Raw genomic sequence first — 10093 nt, forward strand, 5'->3', positions numbered from 1 at the left:
ATTGTTCTGAACATTGTTCAGGTGAAGGGGGGGACATAAAATACTGGTGGAATTTAGGCTCGGAATTCTCTAGAGAAAATATTCGCTGTTACTTGGCATTGTTTTTGTAAAGCGAGAAACCTAGGCATTTTGCTTGGCTCTAGAGAGTCAGTATAGTCTGGCTACTGGCCAGTCCCTTTGGACAGACCTCTTAACACCCCTCCCAAACATAGATTCCAGAGTAAGGGGGGAGGGAGGGGAAAGAGGGAGAGAGAGAGAGAGAGAGAGAGAGAGAGAGAGAGAGAGAGAGAGAGAGAGAGAGAGAGATCTGTTCATTGCCAGGGTGACCATCTGCATCTATCTATTCTACTAAAAGTTACTGAATTCCAGCTAGAACAATGTGAGTTCACTGATGATCTAAATCTCAGCACATATGTAAGAGACAGAATTGGATTTGCTCTCTGTTGGGCAAGAGAGCTTAACTCACTTAGATCAGCAGGAGGGTGGTCACAGTACAAAGTGCTCTGAGAGTCAAGCTTGAGACATGGCCCTGTAGAATTCTCTCTAGAATTCTGGAACTCTATCAACAGCACACACACACACCACACACACACACACACACACACACACACACACACACACACATCTTGAAAGCCATGTTGCCTCTGGGTTTGAATTGTGGATTTAATGAAGAGAAATGCCTAAGTCTCCTGAGAGCTAAAAACTCTTCCCCCAGGATAACAAAATTGCTCATTGCTAATTTTCCCATGATACATTCATCTTTCTTTTCCACTAACACTCTTGCATTCTGCAAGTGTCTTCTGTTTGGCATATCCAATTATAATGAAGGAATCGGGGGGAATCACTCAGCCAATTCTTGCACCGAGGTTTAGCTTCTAAAAAGAGAGGGGTCTTCCCTTTTTGATATAAGTGTGTTTAAAAGAGAAAACTCAGCTGGTGAGAAGGCATTTACCACTAAGCCTGATGTAAAAAAATTTAAATACATAGAAAGAAGATATCCCTGTCTGTTGATAAAAACACTTTCTCTTGAGTTAAGAGTCTTCACTAGCTTCCTTGAATGGAGTCTCTTTTGGCCAAGAATGCAACTTTCAGATAAGGACTCAGAGCTACAGGAAAGGACTGCATTACTCTGTCACTTCAGGTATGCTGCTTATGACAGTCAGCCTTATCACAAATCCTCAGAAGTCAAAGGGCAGTGGGGGAGGGGTGGCTGATGGCCTGGTGGTGGCAAAGCCATTGCTGACATTCGGCAAGATGTCCAAAGTCCAAGCTTTGGATAAAAAAAATATAACACCTCAAGGTTTGACCATGTATGCTCTCTTTATAACTGCCATGCATGAAGTGAGGCAGTTTTACATGCTTACCCTGTTCTATACCTAGCAAATTATGACTTGACAATGAGGCTTCACTAGTGTTTGGCCCCGTTGCCAAGGCCCCTTACAGCTCTAAAGGAATCTTTAAGTGAAATCTAAGCAGCATAGTCGAAGTCCATAAAAATGCACAAGTACTCCATAAGGGTGTATTGTGACTTCACAAACTGGAATTATTCTGGGAAGAGTTTGCTTTATAAGATACTCCATTTCTTCCTCGATGAAAGTTAACCTTTAAAATTTCTAGGCTTAAATTCTGTAATTCAATGATAAATTCATAATGGAGACTTTGAAGCCAACCAAGGGGAAAAATGTGGCTAGATTTTTCACAGCTCAGTAGAAGAGTTACTGAGTCATGTGATCCCAAACAGCTTTTCAATATGTGAAATTTAGGAATAGCAATAAAAATTCATCAGATTTAATAACGGTAATAGTAATAAGTTATGCAAATAAGCCACATTTATTAGGCATTTGTTATATGCTAGGCACTGAGCCAAGTACATTTCAAGTCCTAATCTCATTCATTAGAAAATCAAAGTTGAAGGAGGCCTTAGATAGCACATTGTCCAATTTTACTTAATAGATAAAAATCATGGAGTTCAACAGAAAGCCATTTTGGAGGACAGTAATCTAATCAGAGAAGAATAAGGTAGATGGACAAATAACAGAAACAATAGGAGGAAAGACTCTGAGGCCAAAGAGAGTAGTGTGCTTCGAACCAAGAATTAGCATTAACCTAATTTACATATGCAGTCTGGTAAAATAAATTCAATCAGGAAAACAGAAATCTGACTTCCCCTCTCAGATGTCTCAGGTGCTGAACTAATGTCACTTAAGAATATGAGACATGACGCACAGTGTCCCCAAGACAAAGGTCAACTCAAAGCTTGATATTCTGTGATCTTAAGAGGGGACACATCCTACAGACCTTAGGAGGCACCTTAGTTATTTCTTTTCATGTTTGAAGTTGATTTAGATGGACACCGTTGACCACCTTCTCTGTGCATTAAAGCCTGAAATGACAAACTGGTCCTCAGAAAGCTTTCTGTAGTGGTACAGCGTTATGGCACTATTTCTAGATAACCCCTCCCCCTGCCCCAAATATTGAACTTCAGTCAGATCTCACAGCAAAGTTAATACCACCTCCTGAAGTCCCTTCAGGCTATGCTTTAGCCTGAATGCTACTGGATACTCAGCCTATTTAAGCGTAACTTGTCTTGAAAAGAACAACGTAGCTAGCTTGCTATGCCTTGGATTTCTCATGTAATGAGCTTTTATAGCCCCAGCCAATACATAGCTTTAATGTAGGCTATGTACTGTTCTGTGCCCCCAACCCACAGTAATAGAAGTGTGTGTGTGTGTGTGTGTGTGTGTGTGTGTGTGTGTGTGTGTGTGTGTGTGTGTGTGTTGGGGTAATCATTTGCTAAAACAGCCAACAGATTGGAAGCACGTTGTAAAACAAATATCCACTATAAATATTAGAGACAACATGTGCATATAGCTTGATAATGTCTGTTGGTGGTTATGTTTGCAATTTGAGTCAGTTGAGATCAGTAAAATGACTTCTCCCTGAGTAAAACTCCATTTACAAAAATTCTGTAAAAATCCCTTGATTCTTTCCCATGCCGTGTCTTCTGTGCTATTCTGCAAATACAGAGCAAAGCCCTTTGTCGGGGAGAGCAAAAGAGACAAACTACAGATACAGACCAGTAACCTCCAACTACAGACAGAAGATACAAGGAGAGAAGTGGGGGACTCAAATTCGGGCTCAAGTTAATCCAAGTGGAAGTTCTGCTCATTCCTTCGTATGATACCAACACATGTTAGTGCCTCTGAGGCCATCTTTACTGCATTAACCAGCACAGCTTCACCGAAGTGTGAAGACTGGGGATGAGTTTTTTCTTTCAGACAGGAAGTGAAACAACTTTCTGTCTCTTCCTAGCTTCTAGCTTCTAATTTCCTTCTAGCTTCCCCAACAGCCATGCCCCCTTCATGGTGGATGCAATGGGGGAAACATTACTGTCTTCCCATCTTATTTGAGTCTCTAATTTATGGAGAAAGCAGGCAGGGGAAGGATGCAGGAAATGAAAGGAACAGCTTAGATCTTGGGCTGCTACCCATCAGAAAAACTAAGTCCACATCCCATGTCAGCAGCCCCCCACCCAGAGTAAGCACCCCATTTCCTTCCCCTCTTTAAAACTGCCTCACTCTATAGCCAGGCTGTTCTAAACTCACAGCAGTTCTTCCTCAATGTTCAAAATTCTGGGATTAAGGATTTAGAGTTTCTAGAGTGGCTCTGGAATCTATCCTCTCAAATATGTAATTGTCTCCTTTATTCTTTTGATTCTCCCAGAAAATCAGGTAACAGCTGACTAAACAACATAATCTCACTGGGAAAACAACGTTAAAGGTGCCTTAGGAATTAAAACATTTTACGAAGGAATAACCCTAACTTCATTAGTACCAAAAGAGACATTCTGAAATGAAACACATCAATATGACTTTTATATATTACTCTGAAACATGATAGTCTTGGAAGATATATTTTATGAATAATATACCTTATAATATAGTATATATAATACAAATTATATATAAGGGATAGGTACATACGTGTGTGTGCATGTATATCCCCTAACATACTTGCAGCTTTAGACATTTGTGAAGAGTAAACAGATACTACATTGTCCCTGTACACTGTACACACTACAGGTTGATAATTTGCTGTGTCTTCTTGACACAAGAGACAAGGCATATTTGTTCCTTTTCATGTTGCTTGTTGATCAAATACGTGACAAGAAGCAACTTTGAGAAGGAATGCTTTGTATTGGTTCACAGTTTGAAAGAACACAGTGCATCCTGGATGGGGAGGTTTTCATGGCTGGTGGCTCCAAAGTAACAGAAATGTGTAGCTAAAAATGGTCACTCCCTCACGTCTTCACTGAGCAAAAAGCAGAGCATGCATGGGCCAGGGTTCAGCAATAAACTTCAAAGGCCTCCCCCTAATGACTCACTTCCTCCAATGAGACTCTCCCTCCTAAAGGTACCAAAACATTCCAAAACAGCATGCCTAACTCAGTGTCAACTATTCAAACACATGAGCCAGTGAAGACGATTTGCATTCAAACCACAACACAGTGTACAAAGGAGATATATGAAGCTAATGCTGGTATAACATAACACTGTTTTCTTCCTTTCTTTCTCTTTCTTTCTTTCTTTCTTTCTTTCTTTCTTTCTTTCTTTCTTTCTTTCTTTCTTTCTTTCATACGAGTACACCGTGGCTGTCTTCAGACACACCACTAGAGGGCATTGAATCTCATTACAGATGGTTGTGAACCACCATGTGGTTGTTAAGAATTGAAGTCAGGACCTCTGGAAGAGCAGTCAGTTCTCTTAACTGTTGATCCATCTCTCCAGCCCCAACATACTGTTTTTCACTAGATTTTTCTTTAAACAAGTAGAAGAAATAATCTAAAGTAACAATTAAAAAGTATAGTAAGTGCATAAGCAGGTAACTTAGTTACTTATTATTAAATTGGAAAGTTATCTGTGTACCTAATTGCATGGTTTTTACTTTTATTCAACTGGAATATGGTGCCTCCTTCTTTTAGCAGCATCCAAGATTGAAGGAATGAATGCACTGTGATATGGCATCATAGGGGCTACCATGTCACTTGGTGACAATCGTTCTCAGCTCCTTTTAAATGTATGAGCAAACTGTTGTACCGGGGACCCATCCTAGGCTGAAATATCCTCATATGGCATGCCATTCTAATGTTCCATCACTCTCAAAACTGTGTGTCTAGATCACTGTCATCATGTGTGACATAAACTGCATTCTGACTTCATCATAGTCAGAATTAGTTTGTCCTAACACACTGGACAATGCTGTTGTCATGTTTATATTTTTTGTTTGTTTGTTTATCATGCCCTCATCACAGACTTTTGGTGATACAGAAACAGAATTTAGACAGCTTTATTTCCATTGCCCTTAGATTCACAATTCATCCCCAAGAGCCAAACCTCTCAGTAGCTGTTTCTCGGATGAGGCCTTCAGCTGAGACTTAATGGTGGTGACTCTACGCACCAAGAACGGCAGCAAAGTTCTATTTTTGAACGGTTTTCATTCTACACTTGAGAATAACTCACCAATAAAGTTGTTTTTCCTAAAAGCTCAGATTTTTAATTTTTTCAAAACTTTCATTGTTATTTATAAGATCCTTATTATTATCCTCAAAATTAGACACTGCAATAAAGACAGGGAGGGAATCGGATTCTCCTTTGAAACCTGGCAACTGCTACCCTTCAAGTCCAGTGACTTCTTTGACTCCTCTAGGAATTCATGAGCCATGAGTCCAGTGAATGATTAGAGACAAAGGCAGGCTTTCTTTAATTGTTGGCAAAATTCAAACCACATTAGCCCTTTTCAGAGGTATGCTAGGAAGGCTATAATGTAAATTGCCTCTCTAAATGCTGAATATTGTCTTCTGTCAGTAAAGTTGAGTTTCCTGATCACATTGTTTAACACAGTTTGGCTTTGAGTGAGGAAAACTACTCTCTCCAGTATTACTGTTTGTTCATTTAAAAGTGAGAGCATTGTTTTAGGTTTCTGAAAGGGACTAAACTGTGCGAGGTGAGCAAGGATTAAGGCCACTGTGGGAAAACGGGCAATATATTCATTACCAGTCATCACTTTTCACTCCGCTTTTGTTGTCCTTCTGTATGTGTCCACTCAGATCCAAGTTGGCAAGGCCATGGAATATTTGCATGTTGACATTTTGGCAACAATATGAAAAATGAAAAGAATTTTGTGGAAAATGTCAGCAATGCAAAACACTGACATTCTGTAAGACTGGGGCAAGCAGTATGAGAGGGGGAAAAATCATAAGGGATCGTTGAAGTTTAGACTTCGGGACTCAAAGAAGCAGAATAGAAGATGTCAGGTGGAAGAGGAAAGTTGAACCTGCAAGTGAAAGGTGGCCACCCAGAGGTCTGTAGAATAACCAAGGCCATGGTGTTGGTTGCATAAAAGAATCAGATCTGTATAGAATTGATGTTGCAATTAATACCCTGCACACTTGAGAAAACAATTTTTCTGCCCAAGAGTGTTTTGGGGGAGCTGTGGGTTTAGCAGATTGATTCTCGTTATTTGAGAGATGTAACTTTTCAGAAGTGGTTCGGTTCTACGTGGAAACTAATGACACCAAGGCAAATTATCTAATCAATATTCTATTATCTGGTAGCCCCTTTACGTCCACTGGGCTTTCTAGGCTGCAGTTTTTCCTGTTATCCGTTCTCTGTGTGTTTAATGATAAACTCTCTGCCAAATAGTGTTCAAGCAGGAACAGGCTCTTTCCTACATCCAAATTCAAAGCAAAATTCCCCAGAAACATTGAGATCAAAGACAAGGGGAAGTTGACCAACCTGAGTGTTAAGGATGAAAGCCCATCACCCCAACTGGATAAAGAATGACCGAGTGACTTTGATGGTTAATACCCACAGAGCACTCTGACAGCTCTCACGTAAACTTTTCAAAGTCCTTTCCAGTTGCTGTCACATTTGCTCCTCACAGTGACACATCAAATTAACAGACGTGGTCATTATTTTAATGCTCTCAAAGCTGCCTGTCTCTCTATAGCAGTGGAAAGTGGCTAGTGGGATTGTTTGCTCAGCTATACATAGCGACTGAGTGATGTTGGGTGAACTGGAACTAGTGTTTTCTGTCTTGTATGTGCAGTCATTCCCAGACTCCAGTTTCACTAACAATTCTGCCAAGATGAGTTCCCTCCTCCCCAACCAAAGTACTTCTGTCCCATCTCTGTGCTCACAGACATTTCGTGGGAAAGTCTCCCTCCTGTTGTCAGTTGGGAAGAAGTATCTGGGGATTTCGCTCACTGCCTCTCCCCATGTCTGTCACCAGAAGGCAGTCTCTTCTCACCTCTTACCCTCATCTTTCTCCACCTCAGAGTCCAGTAAATCCTCGGCTCTCCCCCTGTCCCCAGATGGATATCCAAATCAACATTGCCCAGAAGTTTCTAAGCTGAAAGTGGAATGAGTTGCTAATTACTTCGGTCCTGCAGCGAGGCTGGTGAGCTGAATTATGAAATATTTCTCATGATGAAACCATGTTTAAGAGAAACAAGAAGTCTGCTGGAATTCAGTGTGATGAAGGCTCTTATAAAAGGGTCCTCGGTAGATTCCATGTTTATGTTTACTCTATAAGTGGCTTTTGTTATCAGAGCTGTTTTTACATAGCAGCAGCACATTTTAAACACTGACTTCTCTACATCACAAACATACCTGCACATACCCATATACGTAGTTATCGGCAGAACTTCGATAATGACAGAAAAAGATTCAAGTAGATGTCGGGAACCCAAGCATTCAAGAAGTCAAAGCAGAAGAATCAGAAGTTCAAGGTCATCCTATATTGGAGAGTTTGAGGCCAGTCTAAAGTGTAGAAGAAGACCCAGCCACAAATAATACTAATGCTACTAATACTACTAATAAATGCTGCTACTACTACTACTACTACTACTACTACTACTAATAATAATAATAATAATAATAAATACTACTACTACTACTACTAATAATAAATACTACTACTACTACTACTAGTAGTAGTAGTAGTAAATGTTTGCGATGAGGTATGTTTAATGTCATCTTCTTCCCTTTATGGAAACTTTAAATTTTTACCTCGCATTATTCTAAAATATTTCAAAGTCTTACTTGTACAGTTTCTACCTACCATATTCTGCCTTTCAGCACCCTCTGTAAATTAATGAGGTATTCCAATCTCCATCCAGCTTTTGAATGGATGAGACTCAGATTATACCATATTTATTTTGCTTTAGCCCAATTACTAGGTAAATTATCCTTAGTCTAAATTCCTGATGGCTAACCGGCTACTTCTCCAAATGTGTTCCCCAATTACTTGTCGTCCAAGGTTATTTCAGCAGTCTACCGGGCGGGGGAGGGTGCATTTCTTCGGGCACATGTTTCTGGTCCATTATGGAGACATCCTCTTCTCTCTTCTTGGTCCTCTTCTATACTCCTCCTCTTTCCTGGTTTCTTTTTCTCATTCTTTTCCTCTTTTGGTCCCTCCCTGTGACATCAAGTCTTGTAACTGAAAATCTGCCTACCTCTTCTCCCTCCAGTAATTGGCTGTAGCCACTTTTATTTTACTCATAGTTTTAAACTAGGGAACAAGGTGTACACAACAAAAGCTGGCCTATGTGGGGACCAGAACTTAGGGTACAGAATTTAGCATTTGAATACGTATCAGTACCAGACCAACCCCCAACAACCCTCACTTCCACTGGAATCAAATAGTATAAATGTATTTAGAATAGCTTGGAAAGGAGAAAAATATAACATTGCCCCTGCTAAAACACAGCTCTTTTCATGTTAAGATAGTCCTTTGTAGAAGCAGGCTGAACAAAACATATCTTTATAACCTTGTAAACTCAGCACACATGTACTTTATATCTAGTGTTTTTCACATAATATATGGTATAAATATGTCTCCACAGTCTTTGTAATTATCATTTTAATGACCACTCTCTATTGAGTTGATGTGTAATAATTTACTAAGCTCTCCGGTTAGGCATTCAAATTGTTTATAATTTTTCATTGTTGTAAAAATACTGCAGACAGTGTCAGGAATAAAGACTGCACATGCATTAGACATTTTTCTCAGAATTTATTCACAGCTTTTGGGCCTCAAAATTAGACACATATGAAGGGGACTGGCCAGGGATCTTTAATAAATGAAGTAGTTCAATATATGTGATGAATTGAACCAGCTCCACTGTTTTGGAATTTGACTTGCTACCTACCTAGTTCTTTCCATTGTCTATACATTCACCCACCTCTTTACCCACCCACCCATCTATTCATCTGTCCATTTATCTATCCAGCTACCCATCTACCAGTCTGTCAGTCAACCAATGCTAGCTCAAGAGTTTATATTTTCAAAAAGTTTAAGCCATTAACATTTAATGCTTAAATTGGTAGTACTAGGTTCTCAAATTGTCAATGGGAAGTATTAACTTCAAGAGAGGAGTCATCCAAAAAGTTCACCAAAGAAAATGCTGCAGGAACTGTTGAGGAATATCGAGCAGAGCATAGAACTTGAAACACATTTTAGTGGCCAGACTCTCAGTATTGGGCTTGAGACAAATCATTGCAAGATTCAAATATTTGATATACTTTTCAGTGACCTTCACTGTAGCTCTGAAAATTTTAGGGTGTGTGTGTGTGTGTGTGTGTGTGTGTGTGTGTGTGTGTGTGTGTGTGTGTGTGTGTGTATGTGTGTGTTTGGGCCTTTAACCAACATTATCCAGGCTGAACAGTAATCTGTCTTCAACCAGTCAGATTCTGTAAGAATTTGTGACTCCCTTTAAGCTTTAACAGTTAACTCTTAGTGAAAGTGTGAGGTCTGGGCTCTTAATTAGATTAGGACAACGTGGAAAGGAAGCTAAGGAATGCTTTGCTCCCTCACACATCTAAAATCTCTTTAAATTATCTCCTAGTCTTAAGCATATGCAGCAATCTAGGTTTAGGGTGGAAAACAGGATGCCTGGAACCTTCCAGGTAAGGTAAGGACTTTTGTCTGGTGTCCCGCTTCCAATAGTGTTTCTAAAGTACAGGTTGGGGCTCCTGTAATAGCCAGAGGCCAGGACCAAGTTCCTGTAAATACAAGCACTCACAGCAATGGG

Source organism: Rattus rattus, chromosome 2 (assembly GCF_011064425.1).
Source record: "Rattus rattus isolate New Zealand chromosome 2, Rrattus_CSIRO_v1, whole genome shotgun sequence".
In the NCBI taxonomy this organism is placed as follows: domain Eukaryota; kingdom Metazoa; phylum Chordata; class Mammalia; order Rodentia; family Muridae; genus Rattus; species Rattus rattus.